Source organism: Crotalus tigris, unplaced genomic scaffold, assembly GCF_016545835.1.
Source record: "Crotalus tigris isolate CLP2741 ecotype Arizona unplaced genomic scaffold, ASM1654583v1 scf7180000019161.1078591, whole genome shotgun sequence".
Classification (NCBI taxonomy): Eukaryota; Metazoa; Chordata; class Lepidosauria; order Squamata; family Viperidae; genus Crotalus; species Crotalus tigris.
This window is the reverse complement of record NW_024097408.1, coordinates 882,913-894,737: the sequence shown is the minus strand read 5'-3', so window position 1 is coordinate 894,737 and position 11,825 is coordinate 882,913. Positions and strand designations below refer to the sequence as shown.

Sequence of the window (11,825 nt, the reverse complement as noted above, 5' to 3'; positions counted from 1 at the left end):
TGAAGATAATAACCACATCCCTCTGTTTTTCTCCATCAAATAATATTGCCCAGGAAATTCTCACACAACATGGAATCAGTCTTCTAAGATAGTGTCTCTTGCATTTACTCAATCAACATTCAGAAATATGTTAACTGTTAATTCCTTAATTGATTGTCTTTAATATACACAGATGTTATGAGCATCAGTCAGTTGGATTTGCTCACAATTTAACTGGATAATAGTTGAAAGTCACTTTTCATTCTAAATAATCAGAATTTATAACCTAAACACAACATGCTTTGTTTCAGTGTTTTATTTGTCCTCTGAAGCTCTGTCAGCATGTGATAAAGAGAATGAATTTTTGCAGATGGTTATTTTTCTTAACGACAAGGGGAAGAGATTAAAAAAATGGAACAGTTTTGCCACTTGGTGGAAGAATGACAAACTGCACGTCCACAATCAAACACAATTATTCACATTGAATATTGAATATTGTGTATGTGTGTGCACATGTGAGTGCGTGTTTATATATTCCAATAGAAGAGAAAAGTGTATACAGTGCAAGATAAAGATAATGGAGACCCCAGCCTTTTGAGTTAGTGGCATTCTCTCAAAATGATATAGTAGATATTGATAGATATAGCCGGTCCCAAGACACTCACTTAGAAGACCATAAATTGCTAAGTATATTCTTTAACACCTAATTACATTTCCAGAATGTTTCTATCTCCTTTATTTATTTTTGGGGCTGATGAATCAAAACTCCAGACAAAGTCATCCAAAATACATTTATTCTTAAAGATAACACAAAAGCTACCCCTGCTTTGTAGTGCGTCATTTCCTGCTTTTTTAATAACATAATTTTAAAAATAAAAACTCGGACCTTCGTTGGAGAGTCTTTATGTGCAAATTAATATTGTAAGAGCAATACATTGGAGAAGCTGGGTATATGCTAATAACTTCATTCATTCTTTGAATAACGGATTTTTAATAGACAGAACAACAATTATAAATGGAAAAGAGTAATGATACTGGAAAACTTTGGGAAATGAAGATTTATAGAACTGTTAAAACATAAACATAAAAATTAGAAAAGGATACATTTTTCACTCTTTTTAAAAATTTTCTTTTCTTGCTAAGCAAAAATATCATTCATTCTAGTCTCCTGCAGTTATAAGGATTGAATCCAGAAAAACTGTGTGAAGTACTTTGAATGCTCCAACAATACACAAATAGTTGTAATAACAAGGATAAACTGTCCACTGAACTTTTTAATGTTTTTTTTAAAAAATGTGTTAAATCTTCAAGATGTTTATTGCATCTTTGAAAGTAAAAACAAAAATGAACAAATCAAGTTAAAGGCAGCATTCCAGATTCTTCCAATGTCGTCATTATGTGACCATCCCCAGTCCTGTAGTCTTTGGACCCTAAAAAAAACAGTTTTTAAAAGTGCAGCCAGCCTGCCTCTCTTATTTTAAACTCCTGCAAACTCCGAGTCCTGTAGACCTTAAAAACTGTCTTTCTTTTATAGATACAATTATTTTTTTCCATTTGTGTTTACTAGTTTATCTAAAATCTCCTAACATCCCCAGGGCATTTTGCAGTATTCAATTGAGAATACTAGATGTAAAAAGAAATCAGTGATCAAACAGCAAGAATCAAACAGAACAATCCCATCTACCCCAATAGCAACCAGCAGGAATCCAAATTCAGAGTCAATTTTGAAGCAATGTAAATGGAAACTCAGTAGCAGACGTACACCCTTCCTTCCATGAAAAAGCTAAGCAAAATGAAGTTTCAAGTAAGTGAGGACAAGCAAGCAAAGGAGAAAGAGGAGAAAACAACTTGGTCTCTTGCCTTCCTTAACTCCATTTCCCCAAAGTTGGTTGCTTCAGCTTTTCTTTATTCTTGATTTCAGTACTAGAAAACAACAGTCATGAATAAATAAACAATAAAATATTGGTTAAGTGGCCCTGAAAAGGTAGCCTTAAGATTTTTATTTGCATGCTTTTTACATGTTAATCTCAATTACTATAAAGGAGGATATCACAAAGGTTTTCTATTTTCCCGAGATGCTCATTCAACTGTTTCAATCTGATCTATCCACATTATCCTTTCTTGATACAACCTATCATTCAGTTCAGCATTTTCCCTTTCTCCAAGTCAAAAGTAAGTTTTTAGATTTGTGCTGAGGCCAGTTGATATTGCAAACATAAAATCATTTATTTGGAATTTAACCATACAATCCTTTGGAATAAACAAACAAGGGTTAGCATTCAATCACATTTTTCTCACTAAAGGTGGGGTCACTTTGCAGCAAAATGGATGACAAATTAAACACTCCCATAATACAAACAGTAACCTACACAACCCACCTAGACATCATCCAGTTGAATATTACTCTGAATGTTTTACATCTTTTTTTAAGTGCAAGTGTGATTATAGATAGAAATGCAGCTGTCATTACAACATAGTATTTGAAGTTAAGTGTGCACTTCATCCAGTTTTAAAAATGTATGGTGTATTTGCACAATCTATATGGTGCAGCAGTGTCCTCCAGCTGTGTGTGCAGTGCCCTAGGCTGCATCAACAGAAGGATAGTATCAAGATCATGATAAGTGTTAGTTCTGCTTTATATTGCACTGGTAAGACCACACTTGGAATACTGTATCCAGTTCTAGTCACCATGATAAAAAAAAAAAGAGGTTGAGACTCCAGAACAGCAGTTCTCAACCTGTGGGTCGTGACCCTTTTGGAGGTCGCACGAGCCTTTCACAAGGGTCGCCTATCGGAAAACACATATTTCCGATGGTCTTAGGCAGGGCTTGTCAACCGCCTTCTCTCCCTCCCCCCCCCTCCGCTCCACCTCACTTGTTTGTGGAAAATATGCTGCTTGGCAGCAGTCTGCACGAACTCTACCAAATGTGCCCTGCAGGGGGCACATGAAGAGCGCAGGCACAGAGCAAGGCCCCGCCCTCCCCAGAGACTCATTGTGCAGCAACCGGATTGACTTCTTCTTGTGCACACAGGTCAGCGAAAGGGAGGCCACTGCAGCACCCAACTCCTGCGCCCGTCAGCTGGTGACCCCCAAATTTGCGCCGGCTGACGCAAGAGGGAGGGAAGGAGGAAGGGACTCTTCTTCCTCTCCTAAGCTTCAAAGCACGATCGGCTTCCCAAGGGCACCACAATCCTCACAAAAGCGGGGGGGGGGGAAACCAAAGGGGGTGAGAAAGCTCGCGGCGGGCTCGAAGCAGCACCTGCCAGCATTGGTGATGAGAAATTCCCCACAAACCCAGGGAAGGGGTGGAGAAAAGGAGCCCTCTTTGGGAGGAAACCGCTACCTTCTTCTCCTTGGCTTTGCGCTCTTCTGTTTCTTGGTAGCCAGGCTGGCAAGCCTCTCCTGGCTGGAACTTCCTTTCCTTCTCTCCCTCTTGGTCTCTTCCTCCTTCCCTCCCTCTCCCATTGTCCCTTCCTTCTTTCCTTCCTTACTTTTGCCTCCCTCTTTGTCCCTCCTTCCCTCCCTCTCCCCCCTTGTCCCTCCCTCCCTCCCTTCCTTCCCTCTTGTCCAGGATCGGGGCAAGCCTCTACAGCTGATCCGTGCTTCTGGAGCTGTAGCTGCTCTCCTTGGCTCCTGCCCAGCAAACTTGCTCACTAGAAAACATGCGCTTGCTAATTTAGCAGAAGCACGAATCAGCTGTAGCTCGGCGCTGATCCTGGAGCTTCTGCTAACTTAGCAAGCGGCATGTCTTTTGGCGAAGCTGAGCAAGTGAGCTGGGTGGAGCTCTCCTGTCTCTGCCTGTGCAAAGGCAGGTTTGCCGGCAGCAAAGCCCCCAGCCACACTGGCAGCCTATCCCCCTCCCCTTGTCCCTTCCTGGGCACGGAGGGGGGGGAGGAAGGAAGGGACGAAGAGGGAGGGAAGTAAGGAACAATGAGAGAGGGAAGGAAGGGAGGAAGGGAGGAAGGGACAAAGAGGGAGGGAAGGAAGGAAGAAAGGAAGGAAGGAAGGGACGAGGGGAGAGAGGGAGGGAAGGAGGAAGAGACTAAGAGGGGGAGGAAGGAAAGGAAGGAAAGAAGGAAGGAAGGGACAATGGGAGAGAGGGAGGGAAGGAGGAAGAGACTAAGAAGGAGGTGAAGGAAAGGAAGGAAAGAAAGAAGGAAGGGACAATGGGAGAAGGTGGGAAGGAGGAAGAGACTAAGAAGGAGGTGAAGGAAAGGAAGGAAAGAAGGAAGGAAGGGACAATGGGAGAAGGTGGGAAGGAGGAAGAGACTAAGAAGGAGGTGGAAAGAAGGAAGGAAGGGACAGTGGGAGGGAGGGAAGGAGGAAGAGACTAAGGGAGGGGAAGGAAAGGAAGGAAGGAAGGGACAATGGGAGAAGGTGGGAAGGAGGAAGAGACTAAGAAAGAGGTGAAGGAAAGGAAGGAAAGAAGGAAGGAAAGGATTAATGGGAAAGAGGGAGGGAAGGAGGAAGAGACTAAGAAGGAGATGAAGGAAAGGAAGGAAGGAAAGGACAATGGGAGAGAGGGGGGAAGGAGGAAGAGACTAAGAAGGAGGTGAAGGAAAGGAAGGAAAAAAGGAAGGAAGGAAAGGACAATGGGAGAGAGGAAGGAGGAAGAGACTAAGAGGGAGGTGAAGGAAAGGAAGAAAAGAAGGAAGGAAGGGACAAGGGGAGAGAAGGGAGGGAAGGAAGGCAGGCACCCACCCCAGTCCCATCCCAGAGACCCACAGATTCCCCCCCCCCCCACAGGCACTCTGCAACCTGAGTGATCAGCTGGCCACGCCCCCTGGCCATTGATCACATGACCCTGGTACACTGTGAACATCATAAGTATGAATCAGTTGTCAAGCATCCGAATGTAAATCACATGACCCTGGGGATGCTGCAACAATCATAAGTGTAAAAAATGATCATAATTCACTTTTTCAGGGCTGTTGTAACTTCAAACAGTCACTAAGCGAATTGTTGTAAGTCAAGGACTACCTATACATTCCCATTTTTTCCTCTTTTTTTTTGGTCAAGTTTTTGATACCCGCCTGACCAGCTGGATGGAGGGTTGGGGATCACCACAACATGAGGAACTGTATTAAAGGGTCGCGGCATTAGGAAGGTTGAGAACCACTGCTCTAGAAAGAGTTCAAAGAGCAATCAGGGGAGGGGAGACTAAACTGTACAGTAAACAGTTGCAGAAACTAGGTATGTCTAGTCCAGGGGTGGGCAATTAATTTTCCCAAGGGGCCACATGAAAAACTGAGACTATTGTAGAGGGCATCCAATGCCCTGCCTCCTGCCAATTCCTGCTGACACTGACCCAATGCCCCACCTCCTCGCCAATGTAGTCTATAAAATGCCTAGGTCTAATCTAATCTAAAGAAGAGAAGGATTAGGGGTGATATGGTAAGTGACCAGTACTTGAGGAGCAGTCATAGAAAAGAGGGGGAGTCGACCTATTCTCCAAAGCATCTGAGGGCCAGACAAGAAATTACGAATGGAAGATTATTAAAGAGAAGGCAACTAAAGTTAAGGAGAAATTTCCTATCAGTGAGAACAATTACAGGTGATCCTCGAATTGCGAGTGTAATGGAGCTTGCACTTCCATTCATAACTCAAAAACTCTTAGAATGAACCTCGTACCTTGCTCGTTAAAACACATGCGGCTCATTAAGTGAACATGAGGTATCTCAGGGTGGGGAAGGCCATGATGGAACATGCCCCCAAGGCCTCCCCAACCCACTAAGATACCGCATGCTTCCCCTTCCTGCCACACCAGACTCAGCTGGAAAAGATCTGTCTCCTCTATGCCATGGTTGCTGCCACCCGGATCTGAGGCAAGGGAATGCTTTTGCAGCGCCTGCAGCCCGATACAGGCTCTGGAGGCCTTTTCCAGGCCACTGCCACCCAGATCTGAGGCCAGGGAATGTTTTCACAGCCGCGAGGCTCAATCCGGGCTCTGGAGGCCTTTTCCAGACCGCTGCAGCCCAGATCTGAGGTCAGGAAACACTTCCACACCCTCCCCGTGGCCCAATACAGGCTCCGGAAACCTTTTCCAGGCTGCTGCCCCCTGGATCTGAGGCCAGCAAAAGCTTCCATGCCCACCCCACAGCCCAATCCAGGCTCTGGAAGCCTTTTCCCAGCTACTGCCACCCAGATTTGAGGACAGCAAAAACGCCTCTGGAGCTCCGATTGGGCCTGGAAAACACCTCCGGAGCCCAGATCAGGCTGCGGGGGGGAGGGAACGGAAGCATTCCCCAGTCACAGATCCGGGCAGCAGCAGCCTGGAAAATGATTCCAGAGTCTGGGTCGGGCCGCAGGGGCTGAAGCATTCCCCAGCCACAGATCCAGGCCTCAGCAGCCTGGAAATGGCCTCTAAACCCTGATCCAGCCTCCGGAGGCAATAGAAGCATCCCCTGGCTTCAGTTCCATTCTCTGTTGCAGAGAACAGAGGCCGAAGGTGTCATGAAATCATGCAAGATCAGTAGCGTGAGATCCTGCCCCACGGATCTCACTTGATCTTGCATTATTTTAGGCCTCCATTCTCTGCGAACGCACTGAAGGCTTGGAGCAGCCAAGAAAGCGAAGGATCTCGATCTTCGCAAGGTGACTATTGAAGGCCTGGTGCCTAGGGAGACCTGGGGCGGTGGTGGGGAGGGAATAACCAGGATGAATGTTGCAGAGCCACTGCGGCCACTTGTAATGGCGAACAACTGCCATGGTGCTGCTATATTTGTAATTTCGGGACTTGCTTGTAAGCACTAGGGGGCGCTTATCATATAACTTTGAATGAGCGTTAAGTAACTTGGGGATTACCTGTGTACTGGAGCTGGGGTGAGAATGGGGCCAGCTGAGAGGTTTTGCTGGATCCAGCAGGGAAATGAGGAACTCCGGCAGCTGCTGTGGGTCTGGCGGCGGGGCGGGGCTCTGAGGAGGGAAGAAAAAGGAGAATAAAGTTGACGGGAAGGGGGAGAGAAATTGACCAGAGGGAGGGTTTTTTTTGGCAGGAGATCAGGCAAAGTCAGTGGAGGAAAAGGAGAGAGAGCTTAGCTTAATGGAGCCTGCCATCCAGAGCTAGCTGAGTGAAGAGATAGAGTAAGAAGGCCAGACAAAGAGAGGGAGAGAGGGTAGGTTGGGGACTTTTATTTTTTCTCTCTTGTTGGAGCTGTTGAAGGAAAAGTCTTCATCCTGGTTCATCCAAGCTGGGGATAAATAAATAACATGGCGACTGCTTTAGAAAGAGAGCTGCAGTTTATTGAAGAGCCAGACAGCAAGATGGTTCTGGCAGGAAAGAGAAGAGAAAAAAGGACAGAGCACATGTGGGTAGTAGGTTTTTATACCCCTCTCGAACCTTTTGTTTGGAGTAGTTTTCCTGTTCCTGTTTCAGGCTTTGTATTTCCTGTGTCATGTATTCTGACCTGAGTCTGGGTGTGCCTTTCTGGTTTTCTTGGTGGTGGGTTAATCCTATTATATATCCTGCTGCCCTGGTGCTGGGGCTAATGACTCCTAGAGTTTGGGTAGGGTATGCAGATTTTAGGTGTCTTTGTCTTCCTAAGCTTCTAGCTCCAACTTTCCTGGTGGTTTACATCTGCATTTGTATAGAGCTGGCTTCTGCTTGGGATAGAGACTTGGGGGCATGGTTGGTTTCTGCTCTTAAAATCCTTTTGAGGAAATATATATTTTTTGCCCATTGTCTTAGGCAAGTTGCTGTCACCAGAGACTGATTACCATCACTCTAGGCAAGTCGTTGTTACAAAAGACTAACATTGTCTTAGGCAAGTTGCTGTCACCAGAGACTGACTAACATTGTCTTAGGCAAGTTGCTGTCACCAGAGACTGACTAACATTGTCTTAGGCAAGTTGCCATCACCAGAGACTGATTACCATCGCCCTAGGCAAGTTGCTGTTACCAGAGACTAACATTTTCATAGGCAATTTGCTACTGGCTAACATCGTCCTAAGCAGGTTGCTGTTACTAGGGACCGACTACTACTGTTGTATACCAGCTGCTGCTACCAGGACTTGACTACCATTGTCTCCGCTGCCTGAGGTCAACTATCATCATCCCACATGAGTTACCGTCGAAAGAGATCGACCATCACTGCCCTATGTGCGTAGCTGCCACCATGACTGAACATCACTGTGCTACATGTCCTGTCAGGCAGAGGTGCCAACATGAGAGACCCCTTGGGTTGGCAACCAGCCAAAGAGGAGGCCAGGAGGGCCCAGACTTTAGCAGTCCCTTCAGGGGTGTGCTACACCTGTAATCACTGGAATAGTTTCCTCCAGTAATAATGGGTGCTCCTTCACTAGAGGTTTTTAAAAAGAGATTGGATAGCCATTTGTCCATAATGCCATAACGTATCGAATAGGGGTTGGACTAGAAGACCTCCAAGGTCCTTTCCAACTCTGTAATTCTATATCTATTCTGTATTCAGTCTCATCTTCTCAAACAAATGGGTTGCTTCGTTGTCTTTTCAGCAGACTACAATACGTCCATTTGTCCACTAGATGTCAGAGTTATCCCATCTTTTCAGCTTTAATGTAGCCTATGGCTTTGGGTCTGTGATTTCATAATTCTTGTGAAGAAGAATTACATTATTAATTTAAAAAAACAAAGTTTCTAATTAAGCTTCTTTTTTTTCTGCTTTTTTCACCGAATTTGCAGAGACGCTGTTGAGAAGATATAGATCAAAGTGTCCTAGAGCAGGGCTTTTCAATCTTTTCACCCATTGTACCACTTTTAGGATATGGCAATATCTGAGTAACACCAGGAGCCTAGAAAGGTGTCAAAAACTGATGATAAAAAAAGGAAAAAAGTGATGAAGTACAGGTAGTCCTCGACTTACAACAGTTTGCTTGGTGACTGTTCGAAGTTACCATGGAACTGAAAAAAGTGCCCCCCAAGCCACAGCCAAGCAAGACACCTCCTGCCCGCCCTGTGGCGCTCTTCTTCATGTCGGAGGTTTCCATTGTTGTATTTCTGTTGAGGATTGGCAGTCGGGGTGGGGTGGGGGTGTTTGGTTTTTATTCCCCCCCCCCCCGTCTGCTGGGTGGTTGCAGCAGTTTTTGGTCACTTCACATGACCTTGGGACACTGTGACTGTCATAAATATGAATCAGTTGCCAAGCATCTGAATATAAATCACAAGACCCTGGAGAGGCTGCAACATTCCAGCTGATCAGTGCTTCTTCTGGGCTCAGCAGAAGCGCCAGGATCAGCGCCGAGCTCCAGCTGGAGCCTGGCGCTGATCTTGGCGCTTCTGCTAAGCCCTGACAGTCCCGAAGAAGTGCTGATCCTGGTGCTTCCACTGAGCCCTGACTGCCCTGCAGCTCCAGCCATCTCTCACTCAGGCTTGTGCGGTGCTGCCACTGGTTCAGCTCATTCCCCTCCCCCGCTACCACTTTTCTAGGATGGTCGCATACCACCTGCCAGGTGCCAATGTACCACAGGTGGTACCCGTACCACTGGTTGAAAAGCTCTGTCCTAGAATCCCTTCTGGATTGAGAAACACTGATATAATTCCATCTGGCTTATATTGAGTGGTGGGATTCAAATAATTTAACAACTGGTTCTCTGCCCTAATGACTGTTTTAAGTATAAAAAAACGATATACCAAAAGGTAGTTTATTATTTCATGCATTTAATACCTAAATAATAAAAAGGTACACAAAACTAGATTGTTATAAGAAAAAGTTTTAAAATATTAATGAAAAAATATTAAATAATACTGATGCACATGTAAAAGTCAAGCTAGGGCGGGGGTGGGGGGTGGAGCTGCTCCAGGCTCCCTGTACCCACTTACCTTAGGACCGTTGCTGCCCCAATACCTGTTGTGCCACTGCCAGAGTTATTCTGCAGCTGCTTGTGGCCTCATGCCACATTGCACATTGCACCATTGCTTGTGGAAAGACCCCATGTGGCTCTTTGCATCACTCGTCCAGTGCCGCCATTTGCTGCAGGAGGCTGTGAGGCTCATTGTGCAGCACAAGCTGTGTGAAGAGCCATGTAGTATGTACAGCGGTAGCGGTACAATTGGTGTGATGAGCCTCGAGGCCTGCAGCTACGAGCAGTAGCAGCGGCGCAATCGTTGCGACGAGACTCAAGGCTTTCAGCTGGAGGAAGAGGAAGAGATGGGCAGAGGAAGTGTGGAAAATTTTCCTGGGCTGCAGTCACACCTAGACCTACAAGGAACGGCACCCAGCCCACAGCATCTGGAGGGTCCTTTGGCAATCCTCTTGCCCCCCCCCCAGCCCAACAGGATGCATCTCCAGCCATGCCACTGCCCTACAGCAGCCTGGATCCGGAACCTATGGAAACCCCAGGAGGAGCCCAGCAACAGCTTGTCCGCACATTCATTGACCTAGATGGCTTGGAGCCAGGGCGCCTCAGGACCTCTGACAATCAGCAGGGCAGCTTAGACAAGATTGGTGCTGCCGAAGCTGGCCTGGTGACTAGCAAGAAAGCAAAGTTGGCAGAGGAGGAAGGTGAGCGGCAACCCCAGTGGCAACAAGGGCCCTTTCCGAGTTTGATTTGGTACTCTGCAGAATCTGGTCCATATTTCCATTTGTAGGAAATCTCGAATCCTCTTGCTTTTTGGCTCCTAGACTCCGTCTCCTGTGCCACTTCCCCATCACCACCAACATTGTGTTATTGCACCTTCTGAAGCCTTCATTTCCAAATTCAAGGTAATCCTCACTTAAGAACAGTCCCATTAGTGATTGTTCAGAGTTATGACAGCACTAAAAAAGGAGACTTACAACTGGGCCTTGCAGTACGACTATTGCAGCGTCCTCACGGTCATTATCCAGATTCAGTGGGGATTTACCACTGTTGCAGTGTCACATGGGCATGACTGCCATCTGCATGCTTCACAACAGGCTTCTGACAAGCCAATGACAGAATGAAGCCAGTAGTAAAACTGCAAGTCATGGTCACGTGATGTCTTGCTTACAGCCTATGGATGATTGGCTTAATGACCACAGCAGAAGTGATTGTAAGTCTGTTGCAGTTGCATGATGTTTCATTTAACAGCCATATTGCTCAGTGATGGATTTCCTAGACCCAACCATGATTATTAAGTGAAGACAGCAGCGGAATGGAAGCAAGATAATTTGGCTTTCCATCTTATAGCAACATCTGAGTACAGCCTAATCAGGAATTTTGTTTTTATGTGAGGTGCAAACAAATGGATTTTTGTTAGCCCTAGGGGCCTTGTCACCAATTGCACAACATTTTTTGCAATACTTCCACTGATCAGTCTGAGTTGATTAGTATATTGTGCAAACATAGGCAAACGTTTGCCAGACCTGTTCTCTCTAGCCAAGCCCCTGAGATGCTATTATTTTTAACTTATCTTCTTCAACAGCAACCCAGCTCTGCTCTACATGGAAAATACAGAACTGCTTTGCTGTTGCTTTCTTTAACATTCCTGTGATTTCACGGCTGTCCTTCCAAATGTAAGATTAGCTTCTGAGCTCAAACAACGTCGTGCGAGTAGCGCCACCTACTGTTTTAAAAAAAGCTCTTTCCTACTACTATACAGTAAAAAGCACACGGCTCCCTCCCTTTATCGACTCTTGTCTTCCATTGGTCCCAACATTTCTATGTGCTCCTTCCAGAGAAACAATGCTCTACCATTCCCCCTTATTAAAGTTTAGTGAATCCATTGGATGCAACTCAAACACCCGCCTTACCAGGCCGATCTTGATATCGATAAAGTACCTTATTGGCCGAACAAAAAAACTCCGGTGACATCTCATTGGCTACAGCCGCCCTCAAGTGAGTTTTGATTGGCGAGGCTGAGCTGTCACAGAAGGAAAGTGGTGGCACCCTTTGATTACAACGATGGACTGTT

General features: G+C 45.9%; 1 long non-coding RNA gene across 1 annotated transcript; it reads right to left on the bottom strand.

The window, feature by feature from the left end:
• Window positions 1–571: 571 nt before the first annotated feature.
• Window positions 572–11,824, bottom strand: LOC120315592. The gene is made up of 3 exons (XR_005558720.1): window positions 11,693–11,824; window positions 6,785–6,895; window positions 572–1,902 (listed from the first exon to the last, which is right to left on the bottom strand). It is a non-coding gene; the product is annotated as an uncharacterized LOC120315592 (long non-coding RNA).
• Window position 11,825: the final 1 nt, after the last annotated feature.